The following is a 15,919-nucleotide window of genomic DNA, read 5'->3' as shown; positions in this document are numbered from 1 at the left end:
TTAGCTCTACAAAATCCTCAGAACCATGGGGGCAAGATCCTGTCTCTATGAATCTTCAGACTGAATGCTCAGACTGAATGCCGACTCTGTGAAACCTCAGACTGAATCCTGAACTCCTGTCTCCTCCCTGCCTTATATTCCGCTCTCCACCTAACTGTAGCACTTCCTGTCTCCACCTCCCTAGTGCTGGGTTTACGGGTGTGCGCCACCACTGCCGGATCACTATGGCTAACTAGTGTGGCTACCAGCTCCACACGCTGATCTTCAAGCAAATTTTATTTTGTTACAGCACAAACAAAATATCACCACACTGAGCCTCTTAAACATCTCATTGTGAATAAATATTTCCAATTTGAACAATTACAGACACCATGGGGACCATGCAATCACCTGGAATTCCAGTGTTTGGGAGGCTGAGGCAGGAGGATCTCAAGCTAGAGGCCACCCTGGCTTACATAATAAGTTCCAGGTGAGTCTGCACAACATAACAAAGCCTTCCCTCAAAGAAAAAAAGGAACCCAGCATCTGAGAGGTAGAAGTAGGAGGATCAGGTCCTCCAAGTCAGCCTGGCCTTCTTGAGACCCTGTCTCACAAAAGACAGAAAAGGGAAGGATGCAGGTAACTCCCACAGCGCAGCTCAGCCTCCAGCAGAAGCCAAACTTTCAACTTTGAATCTGTAAGCAATTCTGCTTTTATTTTCAGCGCAGTAGTCAAGAAATTGCATGAGGTCCTCCACACTTTATTATTTAAAGAGGGAGGGAGGGAGGGAGGGAGGGAGAGAGAGAGAGAGAGAGAGAGAGAGAGAGAGAGAGAGAGAGCTTTGTAGAAGAGGTGCATCCCTGGGATCCCAATAAGGTGAAGGGGAAGATCAAGGAGCTTGGCCAGCCTTGGACACATGGCAGATTTGAGGCCAGCCTGTGCTATATTATACTTTGTCTCAAGAAAGCACACAAAGGAGTTTTGTCAATGATTTTGTTGGGCTGGGCTGGGCTGCAGGCTAGCGTTCTAGGGATCACTTTAGATCAGGTGAGCTAAGGTGGGCTAGACAGAGCCACTCCATTTTTGTCTTCTGTTATTTTCAACTTACAGTGGGTTTATTGGGACATGACCCTATGAAAAATCGGTGAGCCATTTCTGTGTGCACATGCACGTATATTCTAATGCTTAACTAAATGCACAATTTTTACTCCAAAGGTGGATATGGTTTCTCTCAATATGAGTATACATATCCCCAGACTCCAGTATGGGGCTGTGGCAGACAAGACACTATCGAGGGAAATAGCACCTTTCTGTATTGAGTTGTTTTTTTTTTAATTTTAAGTTTTTAAACTGTGTTTTAATAAAACACAGTTCTACAATCAGATAAATATATTTTTATTTGAGTTATTTTAAATATATATATATATGAAAGACATCACTGATTCTCCAGATGCATGACCTGGGATTGTAGCAACAATTCTCCAAACTGGCCCCTGGCCCATAGGGGTGCCTGGGCCCCAGCACATGGAGGAGTCCAGTGGCAGGACCCCCTTACAAGAGGGCCTCCTCAGAATGCCTTCCTGGGGTGCAGAAGTAACTAGACCCTTTTGGACAGAGGCCAGAGCAGACCACTTAATGCCAAATTCCACTGGGGCCTGCTCTCAGTTCCAGCAAAATTCCAAAGTATATTGTTGTTATTGTTATTATTTTGCAATTACGTGACATTTTTTAAATGCCTGGAGTGTTTTTTCAGTCATTTTCATTAGCTCCTTCTCTCTTGTGCTGAAAAGGCAAATCAGCATTTGGCTTGCTACAAAGTAATCTGACCAAGGTTCAGAGAGGTCAGCCTATCTACCTGGGTCACACAGCAATAAACAGTGTGGCTGGTGCAAGAATAGAAGGTATCAGACCCAGCCAGTACTGTTCCACTGTGGAGGTTACCTGCTGGGCTCTCCTTTAGATTCAAGAAGGTGTTCAAGGCTAGAGCAGAAGGAGAAAGAAAAAAAGAAAAAGAAAAAAAGGGGGAGGGGGAAGGGAGAAAGGAGAGAGAGGGAAAGGAAAGGAGCCCCGAGGCAGGTACAAGAGATTAAAGCAAAAGGGGTGGATACCTGGGGAGAACACAGGACCGGGCAGATGGCAGTTAAGGACCCCAATGGAGAGCCAGCCTGCTCTTCAGCTCTTTGTCCCTCACCTCTGGGTCAGGGCCAGCTCCCAAGCAGCCTCAGTCCTCAGTGAGAGTGGGGACCCCACACACAGCCTGCTTCTAGACTCATCCTCTGGGGAGGGGAGGGCTGGGAAAACATCAGTGTGTCCAAATGCCTCTCTGAGCAACAGAAAGCCTGAAACTGTGTTAGTCTGAACCCTCAGTCCCCAGCCCCAGTGAAACAGCACAGTTCCCACTGTCCTGCAGAGGGACAGAGGGACAGAGGGACAGAGGGAATCCAACCCGAAAGCCTAAAGCCATGCTCTGGGTCAAGTCCCCCTCCAAAAAAAAAAAATCTGTTGAACCCTAACCTCTAAAGGTGAGTATATCTGAAAATGGCATCTTTTTATGAGATCTTTGGTGGTTCTAATTCACTCTGACTGGGATCTTTGTGGAAAAGGGCAATCAGGACATAGCTGTACAGAGGAAAATCACATAAGAACACAGGAAGATGCAGTCTGCAAGCTAAGGACATAGGCCCTGGGAGGGGCCGGCTCCTCAGCTTCTTGCTCTTCCTCTCTGACTTCCAGCCTCCGGACATGGAGCTGGGGACTTGGACTGTTGAAGCCTCTGGCTGTGGTGCTTCCTGTGAAGACCCAGCCTCCATCCCATCAGCGCACAAAAGACACACCTGCACAAAGAGACAATAAACAGCCTTGGCCTCCAGACCTTAGACACCAGCCACTGCCACCTACCCCTGGCCTAGAGACCTTTTGTGCAATTTCGCTAACGATGTCCTTTAGAAGTCTCCTACTAACACCTCTCCCATGCCATCCTCACGGATCAACACAGTATGTATGTGCAGTCCCTATGTCTCTTAATCACTAAATGCTAATGAGTCTGGTTTGAGGGCTAGAGATCTGTCATCCTAAAGAACCAGGGTAAGAGCTGAAGGACCAAGCTCCACCTCGACTGTGAAGTTTTCCGGGCTGTGAGCACGGGCCATTCCTCCCCACCTAGTTGCTCACCGGTCGTGTCCTAGTGACACGGGACCTCCCCTTTCTGTCTGTTTCTTTCACCCACACATGTTCGATTAAGTCTTACTTTATGCCAGAGTGGTCTCTGACATGAACTGTTCTGGGAGGTTCTGCGTGCTTCTTCACATCCTCTGGCCCAAAGTAAGCCCCCAAGCTTCAGAAAACACCCTCCTGTACTGAATGAGAGGGATAAGAAGAGGAAAGAAAAATACAACACAAAACAAAAGCACAAGAAACAAAGGGGAGAGAGCCGGCTGCTCCTTCTGCAGAATCTTCCTGGAGGAGACAATTCACTTGGGGTGAACTGTTTCCTTTGTGCAGGGATTCAGGGAACATGCTGGTTGGGTTGGCCATAGATGTAAAGCCTGGTCTTTTCCTTTGATTCAAATATTTAAATTCTCAAATATATATTCTGTGACAATTGAATGGCAGCTGACCTCACTTATTTTCATAGAAAAAATTCAGAAGGCATAGGCCACAGTTAATCTAGGCCCCCGCCTGCTCACAGGGGCACAGCCAGTCCCGGGTGGGGGGACATAATCCTTTTATTCAGACATTTGGCTTAAAAGAATAACAAGGGGAAAAAGCTGGGATGTGATTACATTGCATGGAAAACAGAAAAATCTCTCTTTCTGTGTGTCTGTGTGTGTCTTTCTCTGTCTCTGTCAGTCTGTCTGTCTGCCTCTCTGTCTCTCCCCCCACCCTTCCCTCTTCTCTCCTCTATTACTCCTTCATATCTCCTCTTCCATCCTTACAGAATTGGAGGCTGGTGGTCAGAGGCTATTTTCTTGGTAAAGGAATTGTGTGTGGTGTTTTCCTTGCTATTGTACCCATTCCGCCACCCCCACTCCCCGGGATTTTCATAGTTGGGTAGGCTGTCACACACGGGCTCATTCATTCATTCATTCACCAAATCACTCGTTCCCTCCACTCCAGGCAAAGACTTATTGTGTGCCAGGCTAGTCAAACCCAGACTAGAAGGGTTTAACCAGACCCTACCAACACAACCGCCTACTAAGAGCCCCATTAGGGGTAAAAACCAAGGACTCCACGCTCCCAATAGGATAGCCCCAAATCCCTGATACATGCTGTAAATCTTAAGGAGCCTCTGGAACACCTGAGTCACAGCGAAGGGGAGGGAGGGGCCCTATCCTGGGCCAGCCAAGCAAGATTCTGGCACAGCTGGTGGCCAAATCCTACTCCCAGGGCGCAGGTCCCAGAGGACTGTGGCCCAGTCCATCAGCAGTCTGGGCCTTTAATGTTTAAAGATCTCTCCCCTCGTTTCAAAAACTCCCTGACACAGTTTTCTGTGATGCGTGGGCTGTCGGGACATCTGTCTTCTATACCTAATAAAGTCGCCGGGACTCAGAATGAACTCCGCGTGGCTTTGAATTCGGGCTCACATATGGTTGGTAATTAGCTGGCTATCTCTTGGCGTTAAATGATTTTTTTTTTCTCGCCCGGTTCGCATCCATAATAGACATGAACAGAGTTGCGATTGTTCGCTGTTGCGGGACGTTCTGCGCCTGAATGAGCGGGGGGCTGCTGCGTCGACGCGGATTTGACATATGGTTGCGCGGAGCCCAGAAGAATGGGCTCCTGTGTGCTCGACCCGGACGCGGCGGCGCTGGCCGTGCCAGCCCGGCGGAGACCCGGGTGCCTGACGGCGCAGAAGGAGCGGGGCGCCGCAGCAGTCGCGGGCGCACCGTCGGGGCGCGGGGTCCCTGTAGTCCAGCCGGGCCAGGCGGCACGCGGGCTGGGATGCTGGGAATGCAGGGCCGCTGTGCGGGGGAGGGAGTAAAGGGGCGGGGAGGATGCATGTGAGCATGGGTGCATGGGTGGAGGTGGGTGGGTGCGTGGAGGTATTGGATGGATGGATGGATGGATGGATGGATGGATGGATGGATGGGTGTGTAGAAGGATGAAGTACAGACGAGTGGATGGATGGATGGAAGGACGGGTGGAAGGCTGCAAGAATGGAAGGATGGATGGACGGATTCCGGGCTCCTGAACCGCCCTGGGCCGGCCGCGGCGCCCGTGCAGGCCTCGAGGCGCGGCGGGGGAGGCTCTACGGCTGCCGCAGCCCCATTGTGAGGCGCGCGAGACAATGAGCGGCCCGAGGAGGCACCTGCTCGCCTGAAAGGCCCATAAATCGCCGCCGGGTCCAGCTGCCTTCCCGCCCCTCCCCGAGGACCGGCGGGCCGAGCGTGGCCGCGGCCGGGAGGGGGAGGCTCGGTCGTCGGTCCCGGCAGAACGACCCGGGCCACCGTGGCGCGCTCCTGCCCTCGTACCTCAGCGCAGCTGCCTGCACCCCCAACTGAGCCTCCACGGCCTACCCTGGCTCTCTCTGTCCAGGGGTGGCCTAAGGCCACAGCTGCCCCTCCTGCAGGAAGACTTCTGACCCACCAGAATTGGGGTGTAACTCGGCAGCTCAGAAACGAATCCTTGAGTTTTTGAACCCCAAGATGTTACAGATTCTAACATCCACAGTGTTGGAAGCTTGAAAAAGTATGGGTTCCCTTGTTTCCCTCCCCCCGAGGAAGAACTTGGGAAAAACAACCCTCTCTGCCCTCCAGATTCCTGCCCACCAAATTTGGCTAAACTAGGGCCCAACCGCACTTATATTCGTTCTAACGCTACTTATTACAGCAGGAAACGAGCTGAAGACTTGCCCAGCTGGTTTGGGTCCACTTTCAACCAACTTTTTGGTGTCGGTTAAGTGGGGACGTAGAGCAGGCTCAAATGAGTTCAAAGCTTCCTGGAAGTTTTCTATGTTTTCTATGCAAATTTCCCTCACAGTAAAGAAAACCAGCCCTGGGCTGTGGTTCCCTCCAGGGACCCTGCTCAGGGGAGGGGGCTAGTTTTTTTCTAGTGCACACACCCCTCAGAGCACCTTTGGAGGGGTGAGGGCTTTAACCAGTGAATTGCCTAGATTGGGCTGAGAAGAGCTTTAAGAAGTAGTTGGGGCTGGTCATGAATGTATCTGTCTCCCTGTTGGAGAGGGACACAATAGCTGAGGTGGACAGGAAGTGGGAAATGCCACCCGGAAGGCCCTGGCATCCTTAGGCTTCCCCTGGAGTCACCCAGGTTCAAGGGCGAGGCTCTATGCAAGACAGCAGCAGGAGAAGACTCCTGGCAGCACAGAGCAAGGCCTGAGAGCCCTTTTATTGTTTGGTTGGTTTCCCTTTGGGTTGTTTTTGCCTTTTTGAAGCAGGGTCTCACTCTGTAACCTAGGCTGGCCTGGAGCTCAGCGAAATCCTCCTACCTCTGCCTCTGAATACTGACTCAGGATAAGCCCCACCACCACCACCTGTGAAACTGGATTTCACTCTATTCCAGGTTGACCTGGAACTCGTTATGTAGCCCAGAATGGCCTCCAACTCTTGACAATCTTCCTGCTTTAGCCTCCGAAGTGCTGGGATTACAAGCATTAGGCACCGTGCCTGTCTGGAAGAGCCACATTTAAATGACTAACAATGCATGGCACAAGGGACAAGAGGGACCAGACCTAAGCAGAGGGAGGCTGTGGCCCCTGGCTGTATCCAAAGCCAGCCACCATTCTCCTTCAACAGAAGCACCCTTTCTGTTGGACACTCCATCTCTGTTCAACGAGAGCAGGACTTGGCAGCCCCACTCCCTCTGGGCTCTTCAGGCATTGGCACATACCTACCAGGACTTTCTTCCAGGAAAAGGCATGTGTTCAGTCACCAGGTCCTTGCCAGCACCAGCCCTAAACTGGGTGCCTGTGAGCATCCCACTGAACAGGCACACAGGCCACATCCTGGAGCCTAGACGAGTTGGAATAGCTGAGCAGGTTCACAGAAGGCCTCTTGATGGGACACTTTGTGTGTGTGTGTGTGTGTGTGTGTGTGTGTGTGTGTGTGTGTCTAAGATTGGAGGTGTGACATTCTGGTGCTATCTCTATCCTTCCCTCATGCCCTAATAAAAGGCCAGCATTCCTCCCCCATCCTTGCCTCCCTTACATATTAAATTTTTCCCCATTTCCTTTGATGTCTTTTATAAGACATCAATGCCTGCTTGGGTATTTCTAACCTCTTGTGACTCCAACTCAGTACACTTGCTACAGCTGCCTGGTGGCTGTGTGGCTGGTCTCCTTGACACCCCACCCAGTGGCCAGTTTAAGAGGGTTCAATCTTCTGTGTACAGTGGCTATCCACCTTCCCTCCTTTCTTCGCTGAGAGGGATGGTCCTGAACACAATGAAGGCAGCCTGCATGCTACACAGAACCTGTGCCTCCTGCCCTTAGGTCTCCGACCACCTGAGTATTCGTTTTCCAATGCTATTCCACTTCAGAGGGCCGCTTCTGTCCATTTTGCTACCTCACACGGGCTGATCTGGGCAGAGAGGACCGACATCCTCAGCATTCTGGGATCCCATCTTGGACGCTGTGCAAAACTTTCCCGGAGTGAAGCCGGGCAGGGTGGTGGGGAGATGCCTGCTCAAGCCTGGCTCCACCAACGGTAGAACCCGCTGGAAAGGTGCAAGAAGCCCCTGAACTAAGCAACTGAGAGAAAACAGTCATGTGAGGCCATTCGACTTCCTCACCTCTCTCTTTCTTCCCTGTTTTCTTCCTCTCTTCCTTTTTTTAAAAAATGCTTTATATTTCTATTTAGTTTGGGGGGGCGCACCAAGGCCTGCGTGTGTGGAAGTCTGAGGACAGCCTGCAGAAATCAGTTCTCTGCTTTTACCCTGTGTGGCCCCAGAGGACTCAGGTGGTCAAGCTTAGCAACAAATGCCTGTGTCCACAGAGCTCTCGCTTCCTCCCTCTCCCCCCAGCCTCCTCCTCTTCCTCCTCCTGTCTTCTTTCTCTTTTGGTGTCAGGGATAGAACCCAGGGACTTGCATGTGCTAAGAAATCACTCCACCACTGAGCGTATCTCCACTTCCCTTCTCGTCCCCCACCCCAAGTTCTTCTCTTCACCCCTCCTCCTCCCTCATCTATGCACAGGGCTCTGGGCTTGAAGCAGAGCACCCTCAAAACCAATGTGAGATCTAAGGGACAGATCCTGAACTGAGTGATAGAACCCAGGAATGCAAAAAAGCAAAGCCCAAACTCCCTGACCCTTTGGGGTAACATACACCAAAAAAAAAAACAAAAAGCGGTCTGTGAGAGCTATAACTATGAATGGGAAGATGGAGGACACAGCTCTAGCCAGGGACCAGGAAATGGGCACTGCCTGTTGTAACCCTAGCCAAGCTCCTGCCCACCTGACCATATATCACAGTTCCCCACACAGAGAGATGGCCTCTGGACATCAGAAACATCCAGTCCTTATGAACTATGACTTTTCTTTCTAAGGGGTACTGGGGCTCCTGTGCACTGTTACAAACATCTGTCACTGCTGTTTGTGCAGAGCTGAAAGGTATTCCTGACCTCTGAGAAGCTGCAAGTCTGGTACAAGGCACCTAGAGTTTAGTGACTGTCAATGTCTGCACCCTGTCAGGGAAATGAGGGTGTTTGAGGCTTCACGATGGAGTTGCCTCTCCTAAACCTTGACGCTCAATATTATCGCGCAGACCTCCTGATCTCTGAGGCACCCTTACACCCAGCCCCGGGTGTCAAGTATCTTCACATTGGCCTCTCAGGTCTGCATTCAATATGTCATCCAAACCTTGGGCTTTGGTCCAAGACTGAAGGTGAAATATTGGAGCCAAAAGATAAAGCCCCATGATGGCCATGAGGTTATCGACATAAAAGACCCCAAAGTCTAAGGAACAGGGCTGGAACTCCCTTCTACTTGGACAGACCAAGAAGTGTCTTCCAGGTCTCATACCAGACAAGGCTTGGGATGGAACTGACATCATAAGAGCCTTAGAGTCTGGACAGATGGGAGCATCATGGAAGACTAAGTGAAGAGCAGAGCAAGTTTAATACACCCCGAGGACACTACCACTGGACTCTCCACTGTATGCTCCTCACCAGATGGGGGGAACTGAGGCCCACAAAGGGAAACAGGCTTGCTGTCTGCCTTCTTTGTGGTCACGAAGCCAGCTCTGATAGAGAAGCAAGGGGAGTCAGACTCTGGCAAGGAGAGGAGGCACAAAACAAGAAGAGCCCAGCATGGCCACAGCCCCCTGCTGCCCAGAGCCAGGCTGGATTCACCACACCCAGTGTGAGCTGGGCAGCTACAAGCCCAATTCACACAGATACTGACCAAGGAGCTTAGAATGTTCTAAGCACCCAGACACGAACCAACCATCTCAACCCTGACCACAGTACCTAGGACCACGGATGTGCCCTTGCAGGCAGCTCCCTGGGACAATAAAATGGGTAGTTACAAGGGAAAGAATAGAAAGTTGGGGTTTTTCAAGATTATTTATTTATTCATTCATTCATTAATTCTCTTAGATGAGACCTTATGCAGCCCAGCCTGGCCTTGAACTCACTAAGTAATGAGGATGACCTTGAATTCCTGCTCCTCCTGCCCCTATCTCTTGGCCTGGGCCACCATGCTTAGCTCAGGAAAGATGGTTTCTAGCTGCATCCAAACCATTATGATCCCAGCAACATAGTCAGGGCTCGAGGGCAAGTAGAGATGGCATGCCCTCCTCCAGTGGGGAAACACCTGTCAGGAAAACAGGACAGTGGACACATGGTAGTACCGAGTACAAAATTATCCAGCATCTGGATAAGCATTATCTGAGGCTTGTCCAGAGAGTGGCCAACCGCAGAGTCTTACAGAGAACAAACAGGGCTAGACAGGTGTCCGTGATGACGACTCCTGAACAGGCATCCCTAATGAAGGTTCCTGAAAGTGGGGAAGAGGACTCGCCTGCAGGACAAAGCCAGAAGGGTGCACAAATCCAGGGAACATCTGCAGGAAGAAGGGCCTGGGATTAGTTCAAAAAGGAGATGGAAACAGAAGCTTAAAATAAGTAAAATGTAACCACTGTTAAAAGGTGGAGGGGAGCTTGCTGCTACTTTGTTGTTAGACTACTTATTACTGGCCCTATTTGCAAACTTCTCTAAGAGTCTTTCAGAAAGCACAAACAATACTATTACAAGTTGCTGAGTTAATTGAACATCAGATACAAAGTTAGCAAAAAAAGACACATTAGGACCCAGATGGTTTTGACCCCTATTATTAGACACCCTGAATTCCATGCCTGAAACCCACACCATGGAAGGAGAAGCCTGACTCTCCCTACCAGTCCTCTGACCGCCACATATACACTGCTGTGTGTGTGTTCCTATATACACACATACACATGCACACATGCAAAATAAATCAATGCAAGGCCCAAGAGATTCAAGGCTCATTGGGTAAAGGTGACTGCCACTAAGCTTGATGAACTGAATCCGATTGTCTGGACCCACATGATGGAAGGAAAGAACCAACTCTAACAAGTTGTCCTCTGACTTCCACAAGTATGTGCACATACATACATACACTCAAATAAGATAAAATAAATGAATGCAAAATCAAATTTAAAAATAGAAAATAGGGCCGGGCCGTGGTGGCGCATGCCTTTAATCCTAGCACTCGGGAGGTAGAGGCAGGCAGATCTCTGGGAGTTCGAGGCCAGCCTGGTCTACAAGAGCTAGTTCCAGGACAAGAACCAAAGCTACAGAGAAACCCTGTCTCGAAAACCAAAAAAAAAGAAAAAAGAAAAAGAAAAGAAAATAGGCATGTGTGTGCAACTATATACAAGGGCTCTATGATAGATCACAAGCACATGTCCATATATATTATGTATACACATGTATACCCAACAGAGGAACAAAGGCAGAAAGGGCTGCTGCTAGTGGGCGTCTTGTCTAAGTGTTTCGATAGTGTCTCAGTGGCTCCAGGATACAGTGTCCTCGCTCCTGCTTATGTGCACATTTTCCTGATGTGGCAAGCAGAAAGCCAATTGGGCATTTCAAACAGAAAAAGATTTTTTTCTTTTATGGCAAAGGGTCTCATGTAAACCAGGCTGCCCTTAAACTTGCTGTGCAATAAAGTTGTCTTTCCACTTCTGATCCTCCTGTCTCCCCCCTCTGAGAACAAGGATCCCAGGCATGTATCATCACACCCTATTGACGTGGTGTTAGAGATGGGATCCAGCGCTTCCTGCATGCCGGGCAAGCATACAACCAACTGAGCAACATCCCCAACCCCCAAAAAGTTTGTTTTTATAATCACATTGTATTTTTTAGATTTCTCTATGGATCCATGGTTGACATTCATTAAAAGCTATGCATATTTAACATTCTATGTGAGTTTTCTACTCGCTACTGACTTTTATTGCTTCCTAAATTTGGCCTGTTTTTATTTTTTCCTTTTTCATGTGTGGTGTGTATATGAGTGTGCGTGCACCTATGTGTTATGCATGTATGTGCCCATGCATGTATGATGTGCATGAGTGTGTTTTCACATGTATGTGGCATGCATGTATTTCAAATGTATGGGTGCACTATGTGTGCATGTGTACATGGACACCTGAAGTTGACTTTGAGAGTCTTGATTTCTCTCCATCTTATTCACTGAGGGAGAGTCTCTCAGTTGGGCCCAGAGCTTGACGATGTGGCTAGTCTAACTAGCCGGCTTGCTCCAGGGACCCCCTGTCTCTGCCCTCTAAGTGCTGGCACTGGAGGCAGGTCATCATGCCCACCTGGCATCTACATAGGCTCTGGGGAAATGCAGCTCTCCAGTCGATGCTTATGTGACAAGCACAGTAACCGCTGAACCATTCCTAGCCCTAATTTATGTTTTTGAAATTTTCACGAATACATATATATTTTAATCATATCCACTCCTGTTACCTTCTGTTGCCCCCTTACGCTGAACTCATTAATAAGTTTTTGATGTTTTTTTGTTTGTTTGTTTGCTTACTGCTGAATGTTTTGGCTCAAGTGGGGAAAAAATTTGCTTGTGTTTGAAAGGCAGATGACAATTATGCCCTGAAGTCAACCCCACACTAAGAGCTGCTCTAGCCATGATGGCTACGGATTCTTTGTCCCTCTTGCTACTGAGGAGCAAACTCTGTTTCTTGAATCTGGAGGTTTCTGTGATGAAAATCACATGCCGCAGAGGTGACAAGGCCAGGTCTAAGAGGTTGCTCAAGTTTGCCCCACAAAGCACAGCCACATTATTCCCCCCAGTCCTCCCCAGACTCCCAACTCATAGCCACAGGCCCTGTCTTCATCCACACAGCACTGAAATGCTCTTGACTTGGGAAAAGACTTGGGACAGGTGTTAGCTGTCAAAGAGAAAGTGCCAGTTGCAATCCGTACCTGAACTTTATGCCATTGGTAATGTGTGGCAGAGATGCAGCCACGGTGGGAGTTGGACGGCAGAGGAAATGAGCCAATGTTGAAGCCAGATGGACAGGAGAAAGATCATTCCCAGAACTTCTAAGGGCAGTAAAGATCAAAGCATTTCTTCCCAAGTCCATAAGGCTTGCTGAGTGAGGCCACTTCCCTTTTGTACTGCAGGGCTTATCTACATCACATATCCCAGGGTACTCCATCTCTACAGCTGGATTTGGTAATGTTGGGAACTGCCTATGACTCTCGGGAGTCTGGGAATCATTTTTGGACACATTCCCATTTACTATAACAAATTATATAAAACCGGGTACTTTATAAAATGAAAAGATTTGCTTAGTTCACAGTTCTGTAGTTTGAGAGACAATCCCAGGATCTGCTAGCTTCTGCTGAGAGCTGCATGGCTGGTATATAGGAGAGGATGAAATCACATCACCAAATGGGAAGCCAAAGACTGAGGACCCCATCTTCCTTTCCAAGGCTATACCCCCAGTTTACTAAGGACCTCCAACTATCTCCTCCATCAGTTCACACCAACATCCTGGGAACAGAGCTCCCATGAGCTCTCATGAGCCTTTGGGGATACACTCAAATACTGTACAAAACAGAACATCAAGCCTCCAGAATGACAAGACAGTGCCAACCAGGCTCCTGTTGTCCTTTCTCCAGAGGGTGAGCTAGAAGTGTATCTGTCCACTTGGTTTTCATTATGCTGCATAACAAACACACCCCACACCCTCAATGGCTGACAAAAAGCAAGAAGCGTTTCTCTCTCTATGAAAGTCAGACTTGTGAGCTGTGACTGAACTCTGCTCTGTCTTCTGGGAAGGAGTAGCCAGATTTGCCAGTCCCAAGGCAGAGATAAAATGGCAGAACACTGTGCTAGGCAGGCGTATTTCAGAAGCAACCTATGACAATCATACTCCACTAGGCAGCAACAGTCACGGCAGGAGAGGCAGACTCCCCTGTAAGGAAGGTCAGCTGATATCTAGGCAATCACACAAGTGACCTCACACCCGGTTAGAGGGTTGGTCACAGCTCTGGTTCTCCATCCTGGGCCAGGTCAAAGAAACTGATGATCTAAAACAAAGCCAAGACCATCAGTGTCAATTTTTAACTGTGTTCTGTCCTGGTTGTGTGCAAGCTGGGAGAAGGGTTTCTGCCCTTCCTTTTTTTTTTTTTTTTTTTTCCTTTTGAGATAGGGTCCCCACCTGTGACTCAGACTGACCTGGAACTCTCCAGGCACCAGACATGAGCCACATGCAACTGAGTCTAGGTTTGACTTTTTGCTTTCTTTTGGTACTAGAGATGCAATCTAGGGTTTTTGTTGTTGTTTGTAGGGTGTGTTTGGGGCACTATGCTTGGCTTGACAATCCTCCTACCTCACACTCCCAAGTGTGGGGTGATAAGTGTAAACCAGATCCTCAACTTATTTTTTTGTTTTTTATATTTATTTGTTTATTGAGATAGATTTCATGTATCTCAGGCCACATTCTGTTCTCAAACTCACTATATAGCTGAGGACCTTGAACTTCTGATCCTCCTGCCTGCACCTCCTGAGTGCTGGGATTGCAGGTGTGCACAGCTGCACCCAGTGTATGTAGTGCTTGGGATCAAACCCAGGGCTTCATAAATGATGAGCAAGCTCGCTAACAGCTAGGTCACATCCACAGTCCATATTTTCTTCATTGTAATTCATTATTTATTTAGTGTGTGTGCATCTGTGTGTGTGTGTGTGTGTGTGTGTGTGTGTATGTGATACACACAGTACAACTGGTAGGAGTTGGTTTTGTTTTCCATCACGTGGATTCCAGTGATCAAACCCAGGCCATCAGTCCTGGTATTCGGTGCCTTCACTTGGTGAGTCACTTTTGGAGCCTGGTTTCTGTTCTCTGATTCACCTGGGTTGGTGGTAGATGTGGTACAGTGGAAACCAGTCCTCAATAGGAACTCCTTCATTGCTGTTGGGATCAGAACACTGCAGCCCCGCTAGGAGGTTTGATGATTTCTCTCAAAACCAAACAGGCTCCTCCCATAGAATACACCAGCTGAGCTCCTTGGTATTTGCCCTAGCGAACTGAAAACTTGAATCAACACAGATGTTTTCAGGGACTTGAGTCAAACTTGCCCAAACTGAAAACAGCCATGATGCCCTTCAGTTGGTGCTGGGATAAACTAGTGTAACGCACCCTACAGCTACTATAATTGTGTGCTAAAAAGAAAAGGAAACCATGGGAAGCCTTGAATGCATGTAGCTTGTCTAAAAAGCTGCACACAGTCATTCTGAAAAGGCAAAACTATGGCAGCCGAAAAGACCAGGGTTGCTGGAGGTGGAGGCAGAGGGCAGATGGATCCCACTCTGATGCTTCAGGAATGAACATAGCACATCACACATTCGTCTAAACCCATCGATGGGACAACCCGCCAAAAGTGAGCCTGGGTGTAAATTGTGAACTTTCATTAATAACAATGTGTCAAAAACAAACAGAAAAAGCAGAAGCCAAATCAGTGCTGTTGACCCTAGGGACAAGCCCGGCTATGCACTGGCCACTTCTCTCCTATGCCAAATCAGCAGTGGTACTCCGCAAGCTAGCCTGCCTCTCAAAACCTCACTCCATATGTCTGTTACACAGGTGCTCATACCTCACCACAGGGCTGCTGAGATGATGAAGATGCTCCGAGGCTCTCATGGCCTATCCCAAAAGGAAAGTCAGGATAGTGATGGCCTGACGTGCAACTTATATCTCAAAGCAAGGAGCCTGGCTGTTTCCCCTTCCCTCATTCTGACAACCTGCTCCCACCCCCCACCTTTCACATCAGCCCTAGAAACCTGAGGCCTTCCAGCTAAATACAGCTCACAGCAGTTCCTAACCCTGCCCCCAGCCTCTCTAACCCCCTATTCCGGGAATACCCTCAGGGCCTCAGGGCCTAGGCATGGCAAGTTTCCGCTGCTAGTCCCACTGATCTGGTGCAGTCAGCAAGTGCTGCCTGCTGGGAACCCTACTGTGCCCTGTTTTAAGTAAAGATTGGGTGTTGCTCGGCTGTCTCCAACACTGGTCTCAGTGTGCTGTGGTTCCCTGGATTTATCTTTGCCTCCCACACAGAGGGTCTTAGGGAGCCTGGAACTGCAGCTTTATTCTTCCCGCCCTTCTCTGACATCTCTCCTTCCTTTGGAACATGAGCCACCCAGCCTCTTTAGCACAGCACCCTCCTGGCACAGCCGGCCTTCTTGCTGGCTCTCCTGCTCTCTGCCAGTCATGATCCCTTTGCTTTCATTCCTCACGGCCTCGCACAAAAGCCAACCTGCACCCTGTCGATCAGGCTCGTGAGGCCAGAGAAAAAGAAGTCACACCCTAAAGTGCACATTCATTCTCAATAACATAACCCATATGGTAGTAGTCGAAGTCCCACCAAGGCCCCAGGCAGCCCCTGAGAGCCTGACAGCCCCATGGTCTCCTCTTTCTTCTCCTCCTCTGCACACTCACCCTTC

The sequence above is a fragment of the Microtus oregoni genome, unplaced genomic scaffold, assembly GCF_018167655.1.
Source record: "Microtus oregoni isolate MIOR12 unplaced genomic scaffold, Mior012 000016F_ref0000370, whole genome shotgun sequence".
Lineage (NCBI taxonomy): Eukaryota > Metazoa > Chordata > Mammalia > Rodentia > Cricetidae > Microtus > Microtus oregoni.
The sequence above is the reverse complement of the archived record's forward strand: the minus strand, read 5'-3'. Positions refer to the sequence as shown.